This window comes from Macrotis lagotis, chromosome X (genome assembly GCF_037893015.1).
Source record: "Macrotis lagotis isolate mMagLag1 chromosome X, bilby.v1.9.chrom.fasta, whole genome shotgun sequence".
NCBI lineage: Eukaryota > Metazoa > Chordata > Mammalia > Peramelemorphia > Peramelidae > Macrotis > Macrotis lagotis.
In genome coordinates, this window is record NC_133666.1 from 258,316,395 (window position 1) to 258,338,509 (window position 22,115).

Below are 22,115 nucleotides of genomic sequence, written 5' to 3' on the forward strand. Positions count from 1 at the left end.
TTTAGCAAAGAAAGAAGTATAAATGGACTTGAAGATTTTTGTTTTTCTCTTTTCAATAAAAGGATAACAGCAGAGAGCAACAGGTCTTTCTGCAAAAGCTTTGTCCAACTTTTGATCCTTTGACCAATGAAATAAATGTACTTTGAAGCAATCAGGATTCACTTAAGTGAAGATTTTTCCCAAATTCAAACTTCCACAATCCCAAAGTAGCAGTTTTTCAGACATTTTGATGTCTTTCAGTCTTATATACTTTTTTCCGTTCCTGCTATACTATGTTACTGTGATGTATCTTTAATGGTCTAAATAAGGGTCTCTTACATCTCAGTATCTCTCCTTTTCCTTAAAAGATCACAACTGGGGGGGAGAGCCAAGATGGTGGACTGAGAACAGCTTTTCCTAGGAACTCTCTCCAAAATATTTCAAAAACCTTAAAATTATGACTCTAACTATATTTTCAAGAGACAGAACCCACAGAAAGATCCAGTGAGGCAATTCGCCAGCCCAAGGTAGCCTAGAAGATCATAGGAAGGCTTTGCTCCATGGGGTTGGAGGTAGAAGCAGTGCTGCTAGGATCATCTTGCTGGAGTGAAGGAGCTCTAGTCTTTTGTCAACAGTCCATTGGGCACCTGGGTCCCTGGGAGTTCTGGCTTCTGGAAACAGAAGCAGCTTCTTGTCCTACTAACCCAGGGAACACCAAGTACAACCTGGAACATCATGAGTGGGAGCCAGAGTGGCCCTCAGCACAGCTTTGACCCCAGATCCCAGGAAACATAAGCAGACCCGAAGAGCTGCCCAGTAGGAGCCACCTGGCAGTTGCTTCCAGAGTGCTCAGTCCATGGAAGGTAAGGGGATGGGGGGAGACTGTTTAGGTCTCTCCTCTGTTCCTGAGACAGGACTGTGGTGCTCTGTCCACATTCAGATCCTGGTCACAGCCTGCCCCCCCACCCATTGCCATAGAGCAGGGACCCTCCACACAGCTTCAGGGAAGAGGGGGGTGCTTGCAGTCATCCAGAAACCAAAGCACAAGCCAGGAGAGCAGCCCAAGCCTCTCATAAGACCTTGTTGGAACTGAGGTCCTCCTCAAAAATTTGGGAAGCACCCCAAAACCAGGGCACAGGCTGGAGAAATGAGTAAACTGAAAAAAGGAACCTAACAGACAATTATTTTGGTCCCATGGAGGATCAAAAGGACAAAGTCCAAAATTTTGTATCCAAATCCTCCAAAAAAAATGGGAGTCAAGTTCTGGCTATGACTGAGCTCAAAAAAGATTTTTAAAATCAAGTAAGGGAGGTAGAGGAAAATTGGGAAGAGAACAGAAAGAGATTCAGGAAAAACATGAAAACCAAGTCAGCAGCTTGATGAAGGAGAGCCAAAAAAATGCTGAAGAAAATAACATGTTAAAAAACAGTTTAGGTCACATGGAAACATCAGTCCAAAAAGTTAATGAGGAGAAGAATACCTTAAAAACCAGAACTGACCAGATGGAAAAGGAGATATGAAAGCTATCTGAAGATAACTCCTTCCAAATGTAGAATGGAGTTAAGAGAAGCTGATGAATCTGCGAGGAATGAAGAAACAATAATTTGCCAGCAAAGAAATGGAAAACTAAAATAAAACATGAAATATCTCATTGAAAAAACAGCTGACCTTGAACAAAGATCCAGAAGAGGCAATTTAAAAATTATTGGGCTACCTGAAAGTCATGATCAGGAAAAGAGCCTTTACCCCATTTTTAAAAAGCATTTATACAGGAAAATTACTCTGAAATCCTAGTAGCAGAGGGCAAAATAGAAATTGAGAGAATCCACTCATCTTCTGAAAGAGATCCCCTCCAAAATAATAACCCCCAGGAAGATTATGGGCAAGTTCCATAACTGCCAAGTCAAACAGAAAATATTACAAGCAGCCAGAATGAAAAAATTCAAATATCATGGAGCTACAGTCAGGAGAACAAAAGATTTAGCAGTTTCTATGTTAACAGCTTGTAGGACTTGGAATCTGATATTCCAGTGGACAAAAGAACTTGGGATGCAACCAAGAATAACTATACTACAAAAATGAACATCCTCTTTCAGGAGAAAATATGGACTTTCAGTGAAACAAGGGAATTTCAAATGTTTCTGTTGAAACAGCCCGAGTTGAAGAGAAAATTTGATCTTCAAGTACAGGACTTAGGTGAAACATAGAGAGGATGGATGAGAAGGATAAATTATGAGGGATTTAATGATGATGAACTGTGTTTATTCCTGCATGGGAAGATGATGCTGATAATATTCATATGAACCTTCTCATTTAATAGAGAAGTTAGAAGGAACCTTTATAGGTGAGGCAAAAGAGAGAGCCAAATTTGAAGGTATAATATATTTTTAAAGAGGAGTCAATATGTAAAAGGAAATGTACTGGGAGAAAAGGAAAGGAGAGGTAGACTACACTAAGATATTTCATGTAAAAGAGTCAAGAAATAACTTTTGCAATGGTATGGAAGCAGGGAAGGTGAAGGGGATGAGGGAGCTTCATTTTCATCAGAAATGGCTCAGAGAAACTCTACTAGTGGGAGACCTCAGCCTCCTACTTTCAGATTTAGATAAATCGAATCATAAACAAGAAGGAAGTTAAGTAGGTAAATCAATTGTTAGAAAACCTAGATATGATAGACTTATGGAGGAAACTGAATGGGGATTTAAAGGAATATACATTTTTTTTCTGCAGTTCATGGTACTTACACAAAAATTGACTATGTACCAGGACATAAAAACCTAATGATCAATTGCAGAAAGGCAGAAATACATCTTTCTCAGATCATAATGCAATAAAAATCTTATGCAATACTCTGTCAGGGAGATATAGACCCAGAACTAATCAGAAACTAAATAACCTCATTTTAAAAGAATGAGTGGATCAAGCAACAAATTTGAGAAAGAATTAATTATTTCATCCTAGATAATGACAATAATGATACAACATACCAAAACCTATGAGATACACTCAAGGTGGCTATCAGTGGATATATTATATCTTTATATGCTTACGTGAATAAATCAGAGAAAGAAGAAATCAATGAACTAAATATGCAACTAAAAAAAATTAGAGAAAGAGCAAATTAAAACCCCCTATTGAATACCAAATTAGAAATTATAAGAATGAAAAGAGAAAATAATAAAGTTGAAAGCAAAATAACTATTGAACTAATAAATAAAACTAAGAGCTGGTTTTATGAAAAAAAAATTGATGAACCTTTAGTCAATTTGATTAAGAAAAAGAAAGAAAACCAAAGAGCTTGCATCATAAATGAAAATAATGGTAAACTCACCACCAATGAGGAAGAAATTAAAGTAATAATTTGGAATTATTTTGCCCAACTCTATGCCAATAAATTTTACAATCTCTATGAAATTGATGAATATTTACAAAAATATAAGTTGCCTAGATTAAATGAAGAGGAAATTTAAAATGTAAATATACCTATCTCAGGAAAAAGAAATTCAACAAGCCATTATTGAACTCCCTAAGAAAAAATCTCCAGGGTCAGATGGATTCACAAGTGAATTCTATCAAATATTTAAGGAACAATTTGTCCAATTTCTATATAAACACTTTGAAAAAAGAGATGAAGATAGAACTCCGCCTAATTCTTTCTATGACACCAATATTGTGCTGATAGCTAAACCAGGAAGAAGTAAAACAGAGAAAGAACATTATAGACCTATCTCACTGATGACTATGGATGCAAAATCTTAAACAAAATATTAGCCAAATGATTAAAACAAGTTATCACTAGAATAATACAATATAATCAAGTATGATTTATCCCAGGAATGCAGGGTTGATTCAATATTAGGAAAACTATTAGTATGATTATTTATATCAATAATATACTTATCAGAAATCATATAATCATATCAATAGATGCTGAAAAAGGCTTTTGACAAAATACAGCACCCATTCCTAATAAAAACACTAGAGAGTGTAGGAATAAATGGTTTGTTCCTTAGAATAATAATCATTATCTATCTGAAACCATCAACAAGCATTATATGCAATGGGGATAGGTTTGAAGCATTCCCAATAAAATCAAGGGTGAAACAAGGATGCCCATTATTACCATTACTATTCAATATTGTTTTAGAAATGATAGCCTCAGCAATAAGAGAAGAAAAAGAAATAAAAGGAATTAGAATAGGGAAGGAGGAGACAAAACTCTCACTTTTTGCAGATGACATAATGGTATACCTAGAAAATCCCAAAGTCACCTAAAAATTTACTAGAAATAATTAACAACTTTAGCAAAGTAGCAGGATATAAAATAAATCCTCATAAATCCTCAATATTTCTATATATGACTAGCAAGATACAGCATAAAGAGCTAGAAAAAGGAAACCCGTTCAAAGTAACCTCAGACAAAATAAAATACCTGGGTTTCTCCCTGCCAATGCAGACTCCAAAACTTTTTGAAAACAATTACAAAATTCTTCTCATGCAAATAAAATCAGATTTAAATACCTGGTCAAACATCAACTGTTCATGGATAGGCTAGGCTAATATAAAAATGATAATTCTAACAAAACCAAATTAATTGTTTAGTGCCCTGCCAATCAAAATTCCAAAGGATAATGATCAATGTTGGATGGGATGTGGGAAATCTGGGACACTAATACATTTTAGGTGGAGTTATGAAGTCATTCAGCCTTTCTGGAGAGAAAATTGGGATTATGGCCAAAGGGCAACAAAAATGTGCATGCCCTTTGACCCAACAATGCCACTACTGGATCTATACCCTGAAGAGATTATATGAAAAAGGGTAAAAACATCACTTCTACAAAGATATTTATAGCAGCCTTGTTTGTGGTGGCAAAATATTGGAAATTAAGTGAATGTCCTTCAATTGGAGAATGGCTTAACAAACTGTGGTATATGTATGTCATGGAACTTTATTATTCTATTAGAAACCGGAAGAGATGGGAATTCAGGGAAGCCTGGAAAGATTTGCATGAACTGATGCTGAGCAAGATGAGCAGAACCAGAAAAACATTGTATACCCTAACAGCAACATGGAGGTGATGATCAGCCTTGATGGACTTTCTCATCCCTTCAGTGCAACAACCAAGATAATTTTGGGCTATATGCAATGGAGAAAGCCATCTGTATCCAGAGAAAGAATTATGGACTTTGAACAAAGACCAAAGATTATTACCATCAAATTAGGAAAAAAATGATCTTATTATGTAATTTTACTATCTCATACTTTATTTTTCTTCCTTAAGGATATGATTTCTCTGTCATCACATTCAGCTGAGATCAATGTATAACATGGAACCAATGTAAAGACTAACAGAATGCCTTCTATTTGGGGTGGGGGAGGGAAGCAAGAGTGGGGGGGAGATTGTAAAACTCAAAATAAGTAAAATATTTCTTAAAATAAAAGAAACAACATATATCCTTAATAGGGCATAGAAATCTAGAAGAAAAAAGGAGAGAACATGGATGGGGAAAAAGGGGACAGGGGGGAGGGGAGGGGGAGATGAAAGTGATAGAGGAGAAGGTAGATCATGGGAGAGGGTAGTCAAATATAACACATTTTCTTTTTTACTTTTTGCAAGGGGATGGGTGGTTGCTGGGTCTCTGGGGTTCAAAGCAGGCTTGGGCCCTCCTGCCCCCAGAGCCAGTGTTCTGTCCACTGTGCCACTCAGCTGGTCCACAGCACACTTTTGAAGAGGGGACAAAGTGAAAGGAGAGAGAAAATATAATAAATGGTAGTTGGAAGGAATGGATAGAGGGAATTATAATCAGCAACAGCAATCATGGAAAAATATGGAAGTAACTTCTCTGATGGACTTATGATAAAGGATGTGATCCACCCCAGAGACAGAGCTGATGGTATCAGAACACAGACTGAAGCACATTTTTCCCCTCTTTCTTTCACTTTATTTCTCATGAGGATTTTTTTTTTTTCATTTTTGTGGAGGGGGGAGGGATATGCCTACTCTTACAACAACACTATATTAGTGATGTGTAAATATATATAAAGTATAAATTAAAAGCAAAAAGGTCACAACTAATCAAGTATTTCTGAAATTATACCTAAATTTCCAAATTGCTTATTTGATTTCTCATTTTCTTGATTTTACTTTTTTGTCATAGAATATATATGCAAATTAATAGAAGTACTCATTTTGCTTGTTTCTGCAATCTTTGAAACTGAACCTCCTCTTAATTTTTTTATATCTAATCATTTGACCCTTGAATTATTATCCTTGAAAAATTACATTATATTAATTTATAATCATATTTATCTAGTAATAATAAAATATTTATAATAGCATAAATTTGTTAAAGTTCAAAATTAAATACTAGAAAATTAAAGAGAGAAAAAATATAACATGCAATTAAAATAACACCAATCTTACCTATTCAAATCAAGTGATTACCAAAAAATGGGAAATCAATTTTTTAAAAGACCATTAACCCCAGTTATGGTAATTTTGAAGAGAAATTTGATTGATATATCATTTATAATGAATATAAATAATGAGTGTCAAAACAGACTAAATCAGTTCTCAATCAATCTACTTGATAAGCAGAATTAGAAATCAAGGTCAAAATGAATTCAGAATATAAACTCATTTGAAAAAACCTCATGGAGAAGCATAGTGGAAAATCTTAAATAGTATCAAACTAAAAAACATGATGAAGTAGTAGAAATAAAAATAACTTAAAGAAAGTGTAACAAAAGATTCAATTAAGTATAGTTTAAAGAAGAAACTGACAAGGGAGAAAGAGACAAAAACTAGAAATCTATCATGTGTTTTTAGATATTTTTACAAATTTTTAATTAATGGAATAAAACAGGCATTCCTATAGTATAGTAAAAAATGTGATTGCATATGAAACTGCAGGTCCACTATGTAAAAATTGTTATTACTTTCAAAAATTCAACAACAATATTATGTAAATTTCTTTTTTTCCCTTTATTCTTTTCTTTCCCTTTAACCTTAGAGATGGCTATCATTAGACACAAATAGATACATATGTGTAAAATTGTTTTAGATATACTTCCATGTATAATTCCTTTTCTGGATGCAGACAGCATCTTTCTTTAGAAGTCTATTATAGATAATTTGGGTATTTATAATGGTAAAAAACCCAAATTATTTACTTATAGTCATTCTTTTTTTTAATTATATACAATATCTTGGTGCTGCTCATTTTGCTCTTCATGATTTTCATATGTCTTTCAATGTTTTTCTGAAATCATTGAGTTCATCATTTCTTTTGCACAATAGTATTCCATCGCAATCATTTATTATAACTTTCAAGTCATTCTCTAACTAATGAGTATCCCTGAAGTTTCCAGTTCTTTGTTACCATAAAGAAAGTTGCTATAATTTTTTTAGAATATATAGCTCTTTTTTATTTTTTCTCTAATCATCTTTGGAAATAGAACAAGTAGCAGTATTGGTGGATCAAAGGGTACAGTTAGATTAATAATTCATTAGCCATAATTTCTGATTGTTCTCCAAAATGGTTGGATCAATCCTCAATTTCACCAACAATGAATCAATGTCCCAACTTTTCCACATCTCCTTCTATCACTTTAGCCTGTCTATTAGATGTAAAGTGATATTGTAGGGTTCTTTTAATTTGCAATTTTCTAATCAATAATGATTTAGAGCATTTTTTAAATTCATCTACCAATTATATATAAATTGTTTTGATTTCTTCATTGGAAAATACCTGTTTGTATTCTTAGACTACTTATCAGTTGGGGGATGACTTATATTTTCATAGATTTGACAAAGTTCTTCATTATATTTTAGATATGAGAGCATATGATAAATTGTCTATAAAAATCCCCCCCACCCAATTTTCTGTTTTCCGTTTGATCTGGGTTACATTTGCTTTATTTATACAAAAAAATTTTTTATTTAATGAAATCAAAATTATCAATCTTACACTTTGTTCACTATCTCTTATTTGCTCATAAATTATTCACCTATTTATATGTTTAGGAAATAATATTTTCCATGTCCTAATTTTCTTGTAAAAATCTCTCTTTCTATCTAGGCCATGTATACATTTTGACCTCATCTTGGCAAATTGTCTAAAATATTGATCTATGCTCAGTTTCTGCCATACTGCTTTTCAATTTTTCCAACAATTTCTCCCAAATATGAATCCTTATCCAAAAATCTTGCCTTTACAATTGTCAGATATAAGACTATTTTATTTATTTGCTGTTATAAATTCTTTGTCAACTTTGTACATTGATCTACTATTCTACTTCTTAACCAGTACCAGATAATTTTGATCATTACTGCCTTATAATTTAGTTTAAGCTTTTATACTGCTAAATCTCCTTCCTTTACATTTTCTTCATTATTTTTGATATTCTTGATTTGTGGGGTTTTTTTAGTTGTTTTTTTAAAGATTTTGCAAGGCAAATAGGGTTAAGTGGCTTGCCCAAGGCCACACAGCTAGGTAATTATTAAGTGTCTGAGGCTGAATTTGAACTCAGGGCCAGTACTCTATCTACTGCATCACCTAGCCACCCCAACTTTGTGGTTTTTAAACTGAATTTTGGTACTTTCTAATTCAGGGGAAAAAATGGTAATTCAATTAGGATGATATTAAACATATAAATTAGTTTATGTAAAATTATCTTTTTTTATTAAATTGGTCTGGCTTACCAATGAACAATTAATATTTCTCTGGTTATCAAATCTGATTTTATCTATATAACATTGTTTTATAATTTTTTTATATAGTTGCTGGGTTAATTTTGGCAGGCATATTCCCAGGTATTTTATACAGTCTAGGGTTATTTTAAATGGGAGTATTTTTAAACCATCTTTTCTTATAAAGTTTTGTTTATAAAATATAAGGAATGCTTATGATTTAGGTAGATTTTCTTTATAATATCACTGTTTTGCTAAAATAATTTTTTAATTAACTTTTTTGTTGACTCTTTGGGGTTTTCCAGGTATTATTTGCAAAAAATACCTTTATTATTTTATTGCCTATTGTGATTCTATTTCTTTTTCTTCTTATATTCTTATTGCTAAGACTTTTAATACAATATTGAATAATACTGTGACAATATATATCCACCTGATCTTAATAAGAAAGCTTTTAGTTGTCCCCATTACAAATAATGCTTGCAGATGGTTTTAGATAATTTTTTATCAATTAAAGAAAAATATATTTACATAAAACCTTTCAAGTGATTTTAATAAAATTGAGTGTTGTACCTTATAAAAATCTTTTTCTTCCATTATTGAAATGATTAAGAAACTTTATTATTTTTATAAATATTTTACTTGTTTTCCAATTGTATACAATAGCATTTTGTACCTATCATTTTTTCTGAGGTGTTGAATTTTACAGTTCCCCCACCCCTCTTTCCCTCCCCTCCCCCCCACAGAAGACAATCTGATAATCCAAATAGAATATAATGAGAGAAAGCAATATATCTTCAAGGAAGAAATAAAATATTAGAGATAAGAAAATTTTATAGTACATAAGACAACTTTAAAAAATTAAAGGTAATGATCTTTGGTCTTTTCCATCATAGATAAGCTAAAATTGTACCTGATTATTACCTGAATGGAATGAGCAAGTACATCAAGGTTGATCATCACCCCATGTTGCTGATAAGATGTTTAATGTCCTTCTGGTTCTGCTCATCTCGCTCAGCACCAGTTCATGCAAGTCTTTCCAAGATTCTCTTAAATTCCATCCCTCCTAATTTCCAATTGAATAATAGTGTTTCATAACATATATATATATATATATATATATATATATACATATATATATATATATATATATATATATATATATATATATATATATAAAACACCACAATTTGTTTAGCCATTCCTCAGTTGATGGACATCTCCTTAATTTCTAATTTGTTGCCACCACAAACAGAGCTGCTGTGAATATTTTTCTACAACTGATGTTTTTACCCTTTTTCATGGTCTCTTCAGAGTATAGACCCAGTAGTGGCATTGCTGAATCAAAGGGTATGCATAGTTTTATTGCCCTTTAGGCATAATTCCAAATTGCTCTCCAGAAAATTTGGATCAGTTCACAACTCCACCAATAAAGCATTACTGTCCCAGATTTTCCACTTCCCTTCCAACATTGATCATTGTTCTCTCTGATCATATTGGCCAATCTGAGAGGTATGAAGTGGTACCACAGAGACTCTTTAATCTGCATTTCTGTAATCAGTAATGATTTAGAGCAATTTTTTATATGACTATAGATAGCTTTGATTTCCTCAACTGCAAATTGCCTTGCATATACTTTGACCATTTGTCAACTGGGGAATGACTTGTTTTCAGATTTTCTTCTTATTATAAATCTGACTCAGTTCTCTACATATTTTAGAAATGAGTCCTTTGTCAGAAATACTAGTTATAAAAATTGCTTCTCAATTTACTACATTTCTTTTGATCTTGGTTACAGTGGTTTTGCTTGTGCTAAAGCTTTTTAATTTTTAAAGTAATCAAAATTATCATTTGTTTTTATGATGCTCTCTATCTCTTCCATGTCATAAATTTCTCCTCTTTCCAAAGATCTTACAGGTAAACTATTCCTTGTTCAAGCCTAGGTTGTTTATACTATTGTCTTTTATGTCTAAATCCTATACTGATCTTATCTTGGTAAAGGGTGTGAGATGTTGGTCTAATCCAAGTTTCTGCCACACTATCTTCCAATTTTCCCAACAGTTTTTAATCAAAGAGTGAGTTCCTATCCCAGTAGCTGGACTCTTTGGGTTTATCAAACAGCATATTACTATAATCATTTCCTGCTGTCTCTTTTGGATCCAGTTTATTCCACTGATCCACCCACTACTCTATTTCTTAGCCAGTATCAGACAGTTTTGATGACTGATGCTTTATAATAAAATTTGAATCTGGTAAGACTTTTGTACTTTTTTTCACTAAATCCCTTGATATTCTTGATTTTTTGGTTCTCATATGAATTTAGTTACAATCTCTTCTAGCTCATTAAAGTATTTTTTTGAAAGTTTAATTGGCATGTCACTAAATCAATAGTTTAATTTGGGTAGAATTGTCATTTTTATTATATTAGGTCAGCCTATCTTTGAGCAGTTGGTATTTGCCTAAATATTTAAAATCTGATTTTATTTGTGTGAAAAATGTTTAATAGTTGTTTTCATAGATTTTCTGATTCTGCCTTGGCAGGTAGACTCCAAGTATTTTATGTGATCTGAAATTATTTTAAATGCGATTTTGCTTTCTAGCTCATGCTTCTGTATCTTGCTAGCAATATATAGAAATAGTGAGAACTTGTGTGGGTTTATTTTCTATCCTGTGACTTTGCTAATTGTTTCCAGTAGATTTTTAGATAACTTTTTAGGGTTCTCTGGGCTACCATCATGTCATCTGCAAAGAGTGAGAGTTTTGTTTCTTCATTCCCAATTCTAATTCTTTCAACTTCTTTTTCTTCTTTCATTGCTGAAGCTAACATTTCTAATACAATATTGAATACTAATGGTGATAATGGGCATCCTTGTTTCACCCCTGGTCTTATTAGGAACACCTCCATCTTATCCCCAAGGCATATAATGTTTATTGATGATTTCATAGATACTGCTTATCATTCTAAGGAACAGTCCATTAGTTCCTATGTTCTCTAGTGTTAAGAAACTTTACTATTAATGTAATCAATTATCCTAATAATTTTCTTTATGTTAAACCATTCTTGCATGGTTGACATAAATCCTACTTGAGCAGAAGGTATATGCTTTGTAATATATTGCTATAATCTTTGAACTAGAATCTTATTATATTCATTTTGAATTTATATTCATCATGAATAAATAAATTAATGAATAACTTAAGAATCTCTTTTTAAAGTTTTTTTTAAAAGTTCTTTTACATCATCAAAGACACTGGTGCTAATATATTTTCCCTCTAACACTGTATTACTAGATGTATGACTTATTTTGTTCAAATTTTTTCTTTTTTTAATGAGTACAAATTTATCTTTTCTTTCTCCAGTTCTCCTCCCCTCCCTTACATGTACAATACTGAAAAATTTAAACAAATAAAAATAAATTCTATGTAATAAATATGCTTGGTGAAGTGTAACAAATTCCTTCATTCATCCAGCTAAATAAAAAGTCTTATTCTGTTCCTTGAATCCATCACTTTTCTCTCAGGAAGTACAAAGAATGTTTCATCACAGAAGAAAACAGACATGGAAGCCAAATAAATATAGAGTATGTCCATGCTGAAACAATTATGATGTTATAAGGGATAGAATTTCTATGTACATGAATGAATGGATGATAGGAAGATGTGCATGTGGGGTGGAAAGGCATAACTCAAGTTGTAGTATTACTACTCCTTCCCCCACTAAAAAGTATCTAAAAGAACATGAGAAATATGGTTTATTTTTAATCTATATAAAAATTTTCTACATATGCACTAAAATGTATTGAGGACATCCTTGTTGAGTATAATAAAAGGAAACAAAAAGGAATTCACAAGTATTATTCCATATGGTACTTTTTTCCATGTCATAATTGACTAAAAGAAAAAAAAAAGGACCTATTGTGCTTGGTTTTGTTTGCTGTCTCTAAAAAAGCATTTAAAAAGATGCCAAATTAGTCATTTTCCAACAGAAACTTTTTATTGCTCAATTCAGAAAATGAAATTTACAAGAAAAGTAGAGTAAATATGGTTAAATCCACAGGACAAAGAATAGACAATCAATAAGAACATAATTATTATCACCATCAACAAATATTTATCAAGTGCATAATTTATGCAAATCACTATCCTAAGTGCTAGGGATATAAAAAGTAAAACTTTAACAAGTTCATAGTCTAATGGAGAAGGCAACATGCAAAATACTGTGATGATATATATATATATATATATATATATATATATATATATATATATATTAAAGATAAGAGATAGAGGAAAAAAAGAGAAAGAGAGATAGAGAGATAGAGAGAACGGTATATAAATGGGAAAAAGTCTCAAAAGGTAAACCTTAAAATTAATGGAACCCAGGAAAGGCCTCTTCAGATATTGAGATTTTACTTCAGTTTTGAAGGATGTCAGGAAAGCCATGAAGTGAAGATGAGGAAGGAAACTACTACAGGTATGAACAATTGCCAGTAAAAAGACTTTAACTCTACATATGGAGTGCTTTATGTGGAAATAAGAATATCAGAATTGTTATATCATGTAATATGGAGACGAGAGATTAAAAAGGTAGGAAGAGCTAAGTAGGAACGGATTTTTAAAGCTTGAAATAGTATTTTATATTCGATTCTGTACATAATGCAGAACCATTGTAAGTTTCTGGTTGTGGATGGTGACAGAGTGGCAAGATCAGACATATGCTTTAGGAAGATCATTTTTGTTGTTGAAAGAAAGATGAACTATAAAAGGAAGAGCCTCGAGAGGAGGGACCAAGCAGAAAATTATTCCAATTATCCAGATAAGAAGTAATAAGGGTTTATATGAGAGAACTGACAGTATGGGGATAGAAGGGAACATGTCTGAGAGAAATTTTGAAAAGAGAAATGACCAGCTTTGCTTGTCAATGAATTAAATATGTGAGATGAATTCAAGTGAGTAGTCAAGAATGACACTGAGGTGACTGGAATAATCATGACATCCTTGATAGAAGCAGGTAATTAGGAAGAGAGTTTGAGGGGAAAGATAAGTTTTAAACATATTGAGTTTGAGAAACCTATGGGACTTATAGTGGAAGATAACTATAATGTTACTGTGTGATCAAGATTAAACGTCAATAAGGGAGAATAAGGAGGAATAAATGGGTTTCAGAATCATCGTTATAATTGAATAATTGTATTAATAAGAGCTGATGTGATCATCAAGTGAGATAATAGAGAGAACATAAGAAGAACCAAAACAAAGCTTGGATGATACCCACAAATGGTGAGTGTGAGCTAGACTAAGAAATAGCAGGAGCCTGAGAAGTGTACTTTGTCAATCAGATATGAGAAAAAAAGACAATCCCTGACCTCAAGGAGCTTGTAATATAAGGGGGGGAGGGAGATGAACAACTATATACAAAGTAAACTAACACAGGAAAAATAGGAAATAATTCCCAGAGAAAAAACTGGAATTAAGATTGGTTGTGAAAGGTTTATTGTAAAGATAGGATTTTAATTTATACTTAAAGGAAGCCAGAGTAGTCTAAAGGTGCAGTTGAGTAGGAAGATCATTCCAGGCGTAGAGGCCAGCCAGAAAAAAACAGTCAGGAGCTTAGAAGAATGAAGTTTTCTTTGTGCAATAGGTCAGTGTTACTCTACCAAAGAGTATATGGCAAGAAGTAAGGTATAAGAAAATTGGGAAATTACAAGGGACCTAAATTAACAGAGGGCTTTGAGTGTCAAACAAAACATTTCTGTATTTAATCCTAGAGGTGATAAACAGTCACTGGAGTTTATTTAGTAGGGAAAACAAAATAGTCAAATACATACTTTGGAAAAATCACTTTGATGATTGAATGGAGTATAGACCAGGGTAGGGATTCTTGAGCAGGCACATCCACATATCACCAATAGTCCAGGCCTAAGATGAAGAAGGCCTGCATTAGGGTGATGACAGTGCCAGAGGAAAGGAAGGGATGTATTCATGAAATGTTGAAAGGTAATATGAATTGATCTTAGCAGCACCCTGAATATGGAGAAAGAGGGAAGTTAGATATAGCAAAAAGTTCAAAATGATTCTTAGATGGTGAACTTGAGGAGGATGATATTGCCCTTTGCATTAATAAGGAAGATAGAAATGGAAGAGTTTAAGGGGAAAATCCATAGAAAAACCCATAGAGGAGAGAGCACCTAGAAATAGAGGGTGGCCAATAGTGTCAATGACTGCAGAGCTGTCAAAAAGGATCAGGAAGGAAAGAAAGTCAATTCTTATTGGCAATTAAGAAATTAATGATAAGTTTGGAGAGAGCGGGCAACTAGATCTTTTGGTGTGGATGCATGTTATGTTGAAAAATACAAGTTTTAGGTTCATTTATAGGATAGAAAGAAACTAAAAGGGGTGGCTAGAGCACTGGCCTTAGAGTCAGGAGCACCTGAGTTCAAATCTGGCCTCAGACACTTAATAATGACCTAGCTGTGTGGCCTTGGGCAAGCCACTTAACCCCACTGCCTTGAAAAATCTAAAAAAATAAAAATAAAAGAAACTAATATAAACTGCAACTATAATCGATCTTTTTGAAATTCCTATTTTGGCTCAAATTTGGCACAGAATATTCAGCACTGGAATGAAAGGGGGAAAACATTTTTTTTCAGCATGAAAAGAGCTAGGAAGGGCAGTGAGTAGAGCATGGGACTTAGCGGAAGACCTGAGTTCAGAACTTGGCTCAGTTACTTACTAACTGTGTGACCCTAGTTACTTAACTCTGTTTTCCTTAGTTCCTCATCTATATAATGAACTGGAGAAGGAAATCTCATATCACTCCAGTATCTTTGCCATGAAAACACCAAATGGGATCATAAAAAGTTGGACATGATTGAAATGATTGAACTCCAACAATTTGAGCAAATAGTGTCATTTGAATGATTAAGTCTTATAAAGATAGCAAAAGAGTTAAGAAGAAAGAGAAGTGGAAACACTAATTGTAGCTAGTTTTCTCAAGTTCAGTGATGATTGAATGTTAACTGGTAGAGATGACTGGATCAAGAGAGAATTTTGTTGTATGTTATAAGGAGTGAAACATAAGGAATTTAACAAAAGATCAAGACAGATTGATGATCAATAAAAAAATTAATTTTCTTTTACTAGAGATAGTAGGTGGCTATGTTCTGGAGAAAATTGGAGGTGATATGATCAAGAGTGAATGCATAGGCATTGGCAAGGAAAAGAGTGATTTTTTTGAAAAGCTGGGTGTAAAGAACATATAGCTGGGGAAAGTCACCTGAATAACGTTATAAAAAGAAGAACAGAAATGAAACCCTTCAGTAAATGGTCAAAATTTTAGGTCCTTGTCTGACAGTGATTGGGAGAGAAGTGCCATAGAAGGATTAAAGAGGAATGAAAATATTTGAAATAGTTGCTGTGAGAAGTGGGTTAGTAAATCAATTAGTAGTCTATAAAATATGTTTTGTTTTGTTTTTGTTATTTCAATGAAGGCCTAATAGAGATTAGATAATATAAATCTGGTGTGGACCAAATCATCATGGTCTGGTGATTTTTTTCCTAATCAGCAGCAAATGAATAGTGTCAAAGGTGGAGGATGGTGGGAACAAAGACTGGGGTTTAACAAGGCATAATTAGTGTTGAGTAAGGGGCAAAAGATTCAATTACATAGAATAGTGCAGAGTTGAATTTGTTCACTAGGTAATGGAAATAGGGAAGGGAAGTAAAATTAGTCACTGTAGCGATTGAAGGTCTGGAAAAGAACTACAGAAGGAGAGACATATTGGAGTTCATAGTTCCTTACTTTTACATTTTTAGAATCATGAATTTACTACTTTCTCAGCCTAGAACTTACCCAAATACTTGGGACCTACTCACTCTGAAATATCTTACCCCTCTTGTGGCTTACTCACTGTGGAATATCCCTCCAAAAGCCCCTTCCCCCGCTGGAGTTTTCATTTTGTGAAGGAACCAGGCATACCTGCCTTCATTTCTATCCTGGTGCTATTTCTAATCATCTGAACTTCAAAATCATGCTCTTCATCAGGTGTCTTCTTCATCCTCCATCCTTGCTTTTCAATGGACTTTTGTGTATTGTTTCTCTCCCAATGTAATATAAATACTTTGAGAACAGCAGAGACTTTCTTTTTTTTCTTTTGTTTGTATTTCCACACAGTGTTTGGCATGTAGGAAGCACATAACAAATACTTGGCCTTTTTTTCTTTTTTTTTCTTTAGAGATTGTAAAATAGAGGGGGAGATAGAAGGACAAAAATGATCAGATAAAGGAATTTCAGGCTTTATGAATATGAAAGTAGAACATTTGTGGGTAATGGCAGATTCCATAGGGATAATGCTGTCTATGTGTAACTGAGGTAGGCTTCAGGATAGACACCAGGGAATAAGTAAATTAAAGAACCAAGAAGCTAGGACATTTGAGAGCTTATCAATACATATGCCCCTCTATTTGGGAAGCAGTTAAGGCTGCTTAAAATATTCTTTCAGTTATCTCCCCTGACAGATTCCATGTGATTCCATAGAGACACAAGCTAATACAGACTTGTGCTTTGGTTCCATCTCCAGACATCCTTCTTATTTTGATATATGAACACTGCTAGAACTCCTAATCCTTCCACTATAGGAATGACAGACACTGGGATGTGTAACTGTGACTTGTAAAAGGGATCCAATTTTAGATTATAATATTCCAAGACTTCAAAGACAATCTGAAACACTTTCTCAACCATCCTTCCAGATATTGATTCAGTATAGCCAGGAGAAGAAAAGGAAGAGAGCTGGGGAAGAATTGATATGATGGAAATCTGTGCAATATGACTGCCCAGATCAAGAAAGGAATTGGGAAGTTTTGAATATAGAAAACATGAAAAATTGTCAGACCTGTACTATGACATTTTGGCATAGTCAACAGGGATAGATTAAAATTCACTATTCAATTTTTAGGGATGTCTTCTTTGTCTTTTGTGAGGAGGGAGAGAAAGAAATTAGCCTGGCTCACATGCCAGGGAATATGTTGATCTTGCCACAATTCTTATTGAGGTATATTGCAAAGGATTTAACAGAGAAGTTTGTATTTTATCTTAGAGATGTTAGGGAGGCACTGAAGATTTTTTTGATTAAAAGAGTGATTTGCTCAAATCTGTTGTTTAAGAACACCAACTTTTCACCTGGGTGGAGGATGAATTTGAAAGGAGAAATACTAGAAGTAGGTAGATCAGATAGAAGATGAAAGGTCAAATTTCCAGTGAGAGGTGATAACATCTGACCTATGGTAGTATCTGAATGAGTAGGAAGGAATCAGATTTGAAAGATGATATAGAGAAAAAAAAAGCCAAAACTTGACAACTGATTACATAATGAGGGTTGAAAGGCTAGTGAATGAGAGTGATGAGTTAAGTATGAGTCCACTACTGTTGGACCTAGGTAGTTGAAAAGATGCTACAATAGAAATATGGAAGTTATGGAGAGAGGTGAACTTTGAAGTGAATATAATTAATTCTATTTAAATATTTTTGCTGTGAGAGGCATATATAGAAAGGACATCACAATGAAGTTATCAATTAAATATTGTGGAATTTACTTTCAAGGGACATAGGAAAACTAGATATTTTGATTAAGGAGTCATCTGCATGGAGGTAACATTTGAGCCCATTTGATCACCAAAAAAAAGAGGAAAGATTACAAAAAACAAGATTATTTAGAGAGAATAGAAATTAGAACAGGTCCCTGTTGTAAATTAGGTAGAATGACTACAATAAGAATGCTATTTCAACAAAGGAGACAGAAGGTTTATCAGTCTAATAGGGGAAAAATCAGGAGAAAGTAATGTTTTGAATACACTGTACAGGAGGATATATCAGTCAGCTTCATCAAATGCTATAGATGAATGGGGCCTTCATTAAAAAATAGATTGATCATTAAGAAATCTTGGATTAAATTAGTGATCAAAGGATATGAACAAATAGTTTTCAAAAGAAGAATTAATTAATTCCTTCATTTTAATTCTTTTTTTTAAATGAAAGAAGTCAAAATACCTCTGAGATGCCACCTCTCACTCAGAAAAATGGCAAAAGTGAAAAAAATATCAGATGACAATAGTCAATGTTGGAGGAATTGCAGAAAGACAGGAAAAAACTAATGTTATCAACATAATAACAAAGTACTTCATACACAAATAAGGTCAGATGTAAACAATGGAAAAAATGTCAGTTGCTCATGGTTAGGTCAAGTTAATATAATAAAAAAGGAAAATCTACCCAAATTAAATTACTTATTCAATGCCATACCAATCAAACTACCAAATATCTATTTTACTGAGCTAGAAAAAATAGTAACAAAATTTATCTGCAGCAACAAAAGGTCAAGAATATCAAGGAAGCTGATGAAAAAAATTTTAAATAAGGTAGTCTAACTCCACCAGAACTAAAGTTATATTATAAAGTGGCAGTCACCAAAACTGCCCGTTACTAGTTAAGAAATAGAGTAATGGATCAGTGGATTAGGATAGGTTCAAAATAAACAGTAGTAATGGACTTCAATAATCTACTGTTTGACAAACTCAAGGACATTAGCTTTTGGGATAAGAACTCACTATTTGACAAAAATTGTTGGAAAAACTGGAAATAATATGGCAAAAATTGGGTATAAACTCACATCTCATGTCTTATACCAAAATAAGATCAAAATGAGTACAGAATTTAGACATAAAGGCCAACACCATAGATAAATCAATAAACTAAAAGATGCTCTATCTACAAGATCTATGGAAATTAGAGAAATTTAGAACAATAAAGAAATAAAGTGTATATTATAAATTGCAAAATGGATGATTTTGACTATATTAAAATAAAAAGTTTTTGCATTAATAATACCAATGCTGTCAAAATTAGAAGAAAATTGGGAAACAATTTTCACAGCTAGATAAAGGTCTCATTTCTAAAATATACAAAGAACTACATCAAATTTATAATGTTACAAGTCATTTTCCAGTTGATAAATAGCCAAAGGATATAAACAGTTTTCAAATGAAAAAATTAAAACTATATATAATCATATGAAAAATACTTCAAATTATTACTGATTAGTGAAATACAAATTAAAACACTTTGAGGTATCATGTCTTAGATTAGCTAAGACAAGAAAAAAGGAAGATAATCAATGTTGGAGAGTTTGCGGGAGGATTGGGACATTAATGAATTGTTGGTGGAGTTGTGAACTGATCCAATCATTCTGGAGAGTGATGTGGATTTATGCCCAAACAGCAGTTAAACTGATTATATCCTTTGACCCAGCAATTCCAATACTACATCTATATCCAGAAGAAATCATAAAAATGAGAAATGTCCTATGTGTTCCAAAATATTCCTAGCATCTCTTTCTTTTAGAGTGACAATTTGGATTATTTATTTATTATTATTGCAATAATCTTGTGAGAATACACATAAAGTGCCCTCCCCTGAAAAAAATATAGAGAAACCTCAAGAAATATGTGTGTGTGTGTGTGTGTGTGTGTGTGTGTGTGTGTGTGTGTGTGTGTGAGAGAGAGAGAGAGAGAGAGAGAGAGAGAGAAGTGTACTTCAGTCCATGTTTAGATTCCAACAGCTCTGATCTGGGATAAGTTGCCTTCTTCATCTTAAGTTTACCAAAGAAGTTGCTTCAATATCTTTTTCCACAGTTGCTATTGTTAACTGTATTTCCCTCTACTCTATTCCTCCCACACTCTCATTTATTTTATACTCTCTTTCCTTTCATCCTGTCCCAGCTTAGAAGTGTGTTGTATCTGATTACCCTTACCCATGATCTTCCCTCTCTTCTATCACCAACTCCCCTCCCCCCCTCCCCGTCTCCATCCCCCTTATCCCAACCTTTGTGTCTCATTTTTCTCTAGGGTAAGACAGATTTCTGTACCCTATTAAATGTGTTTGTTATTTCCTCTCTGAGCCATTTCTGATGAGAATGAAGGCTCACTCATTCTCCCACTCCATTGCAAAAGCTTTTTCTTGGCTCTTTCATTTGAAATCTCTTAGTCCCTTCTTCTCCTTTCCCTTCCTTGCAGCACTTTCCTTTTTCACCCATTGACTCCATCGTTATACCATATTATGTCAATGAGAAGGTTCATATGAGATCAGCATCTTCTTCCCATGCTGGAATACATTTGAACATCATTAAGGTCCTCATAATTAGTCATTCTCATTCATCCCCTCTATGGTTCACCTGAGTCTTGTACTTGAAGATCAAACTTTCTATTCAGTTCTGCTAGTTTCAACAGGAAAGTTTGAAAGTTCCCTGTTTCATTGAAAGTCCATCTTTTACCCTGTAAGAGGATGTTCCATTTTTGCTGAATAGTTGATTCTCAGTTGCATTCCAAGATCTTTTGCCTTCTGGAATATCATATTCCAAGTCCTGCGAGCCCTTAATGTAGATGTTGCCAAATCCTGTGTAATCCTGACTGTAGAGCTATGGTAGTTGAATTGTTTTTTTTCTAGCATTTTAGTATTTTCTCTTTGTCTTGGAATTTTTGGAATTTGACTATAATATTACTGGCAGTTTTTTCTTCTGAGATCTCTTTCAGGAGGACAAGTTATGGTAGAAGAAGGTAATGGAATGCTATTGTGCTTTTAAAAATGAGAAGCATGGGGTGGCTAGGTGGCGTAGTGGATAGAACACTGACCCTGGAGTCAGGAGTACCTGAGTTCAAATCCGGCCTCAGACACTTAATAATTACCTAGCTGTGTGGCCTTGGGCAAGCCACTTAACCCCATTGCCTTACAAAAAAAATGAGAAGCAAGTGAATTTCAGAAAGACCTATAAAGATTGATACGAACTGATGAAAAGTGAAATGAATAGAACTAGGAGCATATTGTGCAAAAAATGTTGAAAAAATTCCTTGTGAAAATCAACAGCAACATTATTCAATGATCAACTAATTGACTTAGCTGTTCTCAGGAATACATTGACCCGAGACATGGAAGCATACTATTTTCATTTTTAAAAAATGATGTGAGTGTGCTTATTTACTTTTTTTTGGTCTGATTCTTTTTTTTCTGGCTAATTTGGAAGTATTTTTAACATGAATGCACATATATAATCTATATCAATTGCCTTAGTGTCTTAGGGAGGAAAGAGTTGAGTGAAGGATGGAGAAAATTTGGAGCCCAAAATTTTACAGAAATTCTTGTTAAAATTGTCTTTCCATGTAATTGGAAAAATAAAATGCTAATTTAAAAACATCTTATGAGAAGATACTTATTTCCATGTCTAACTACCCTCCTTCCCTTTCCCCCACTCCTTTATATAGGTGGGAGTCTAACTGTGCTGAACTTTTATGTCCCATCAGTCCTTTTTCAATTTCTTAATTGATTTTGGTGATTCTTTCCCCCCCCCTTTTCCCCTCTTCTTTTTTATTCTTTGCTATAAAGTATAGCACTGT